Source organism: Chelonoidis abingdonii, chromosome 2, assembly GCF_003597395.2.
Source record: "Chelonoidis abingdonii isolate Lonesome George chromosome 2, CheloAbing_2.0, whole genome shotgun sequence".
Classification (NCBI taxonomy): domain Eukaryota; kingdom Metazoa; phylum Chordata; order Testudines; family Testudinidae; genus Chelonoidis; species Chelonoidis abingdonii.
Window position 1 is genome coordinate 59,747,868 of NC_133770.1, and position 3,159 is coordinate 59,751,026.

Consider the following 3,159-nt stretch of genomic DNA (forward strand, 5'->3'; position numbering starts at 1 on the left):
TTTTTCCCAGTTAAAATATGAATTCTCTAGCAATTGGCACTTCTGCATGCTAAGGATCTGAAAGAAAATGATTTTCCTACATGGAGATGTTTGTGCTTGTTATCTTTAGCTTCCCATCTTCATCTCTGCGTTCTCTATCTGGAAATAGATATATCTATTCTGTAGCTGAACAGAATCTGAACAGTTCTGAGATGGTTAAATAACTGTTAGATCACGACAATTCCTGAAGTCTACTGTTTCAAGTTAGTTTTATTGCCTTTCTTAGTGGGTGTATGTGTATTTTTTTTTTTTTTTTTTTTTTTTTTTTTTTTAAAGCCCAATCAAACCACAAAAAAATACAACCAACATATATTCTGACATTACCACTTTCTTGTGTGGTTTTTGTTGTTGTTTTACAAAAGAACACATACAGATGCATCATTTTAATGAAAAAGCACGTTGAATGCCGGTAGGGTGAAATACAGTAAATTTGTTTTTTCTGTTGAATCACTGTTTCCCATTCTGCTGTGTGGGTTAATAAATAATATAGAAAACATCTGAAATATTTAAACTTATCAACCCTTTATTTCCGTTTCTTTTCTTTAGATAAATTCAAGATACCATTTTAGATCATGAATATAAACATATGTTAAATGACTTCTATAGGCTTTAGTTTTGACATCTTTAGAATTGCATTTAAAGAGAATAAAAACATTTTTTCATATTTGTATCTAAGCAATTGAGAACAATGAATGAGGAAAACCATGAAAATTAACCTATTGATACTAATTTTAAAAGTACTTTAAAAAAGAAACTTCCTTGATAGATCAATGAACCTGGCACGAAGACAATATTAGAACTGTTATTGATCCATTTTGTTAGTGTTACAAATTTTGATTTGATGTCCAAAGATTTCTTAAAACTATTTTTACAGGTTGTTTAAATTCATTGTTGTAATAACTTATAAAAGTGTGATACTGACATTCATTGTCAAACCTGACCCACCTTCATTCTTCAGTATCTATTTAAAATACCTGATTTGAAATGTAATTTGTAAAAATGTCAGTGTCATTTCTAGTAGTTTAAAAGTAGTAATAAAAAAAGTGCTTGTACCGGAATGCTCTCTAAAACTTCAGAAGAAATCGCTGTCCTCGAACAAGTTGTTCATATGCTAAAATAGATACTGTCTGACACCGTGCACTAGATGAGCAGAAGACCTAATCTTTGAGGTGCATGATGTGTTTTTAGCATGCAGTCTTTTCTCTGAATTATGATTAAATGTTGTCATGTCTTCAGTGAAGGATTTCAATAGAGCTGCCCCTCTTGGCTGAAATTCCTCCTCTTCTCCTTGTATGACACTCAATATGAAAAACTAGGAAGATGCACAAAATCAATATTTAGGAGAGCAGCTACAGAAGAGTGCAGGCAGCACAGGTTGGAGAGTATGAGGAAACAAGCATAATGTAGGTTGGAGTGGGATTTTGTAGGGCCTTCACTGAATAGGAGATAACTGAACTTAGTGTAGTAAGCAGGTGCTGAGGTACAGAGGTGATAAGACCCATATAGGCATCCGTATGCTCAGTTTTTTTCTAAACTGAGATTGCATAAGGATATCTAAGTGGAGATTTGAGATGGGACAGAAGGGAGAAGCATTAAGAACTTCATGTACAGAGCTGCAGAGAAGAAGTTATTTGCAGTACACAAGTTTTTTATTCATTCTACAAAACCCAGCACTGTACTACATATACTTGAGTGCAGTCTGACATTTTATCTATTAGCTCAGGTGCAGGGGTGTGTGTGCATACTTGAAGGCAAACCTCTCTTAATAGAGCACTCCACTAAGAAGGTGGAAACAAGTGGCTTTGGGAGTCCTATTATGCAAAAGCAGCATTACAAGTTAATAAGATACTGTCAAGAAGTGCTTATAATCTAAGGGTCAGTTTACACTAGGAAAATGGTTGGCAGCAAAACCCTCTTTCAGCTGGTGCTAAACTGTTTTTTGTCTTAGCTACAGCAGTAGCACAACCATTTTTAATACCACTTCAGAGGGGAGTCAGCTGATGGCTGTTTTTCAACAGGTTAATTTCCTTATGTAGCTGGAATCCGTATTTTAGAGAGAACATAGCTAGTAATAAATGAGAGGAATGCTGGGAATGTGAAGGTTACAATAAAAGTATGTAGTTGCTCGCATTTGTGATTTGTTTTTTACAATTCTTTCTTCATGGTAGTGCTTTAAGTAATGTTGCTTGCTCTTAGGTGTATTCTTCCATAACTGTGGTGACTGAAACCATGTAATGTAGGTTTCCTGAGACACTAGCAATTTGCCAAATCATGAGACTTTATCACAAGACTTGCAATATTTGGTGGTGGTTTATTTTTTGTGTGGGTTTTTTATTGAAGCTCCTGTAATTACAGGAGAATCCCTTCATCATTATATAAAGTTACTATCTCTGGGAGGTGTGGAGGAAAGTCTGAAAACTAGGGCTATCAAAAATTAATGATTGTGCTGTTAAACAATAGAATACCATTTACTTAAATATTTTTGGGTGTTTTCTACGTTTTCAAATATATTGATTTCAGTTACACAGAATACAAAGTGTACAGTGCTCACTTTATATTTTTATTACGAATATTTTCACCTAATACCAATACTGTAGTACAATCTCTTTATTGCGAAAGTTGAACTTACAAATGTAGAATCAAAAATAAAACAATGTGGAACTTTCAGGCCTAGGCTACAAGTCCACTCAGTCCTACATCTTGTTCAGCCTATTGCTAAGACAAACAAGTTTGTTTACATATGCAGGAGATAATGCTGATGGCTTCCTGTTTACAATATCAACTGAAAGTGAACAGGCATTTGGATGGCACTGTTGTAGATGGTGTCACAACATATTTACATGCCAGATGCATGAGTCAAGTCCCTTCATACTTCAGCCACCATTCCAAAGGACATGTGATCAGCATGGACACTGCTCTACAGCCAAAATGCTTCTGAAATAAATGTAGTCAAACTTTACTAATTATGGGTCTCTGAGAATGAAAATGATGCTTAAAATTGTTGATTGGCTCTAGTCTAGCTGTTGGGCTCCAGACTACAGCAGTGGAATCTCCTGGCAGGTGATGTTAGGGTTTCCATGTTCCGTGACCGTCAAAAGGATCTTGTCCCATTCTTCTTCA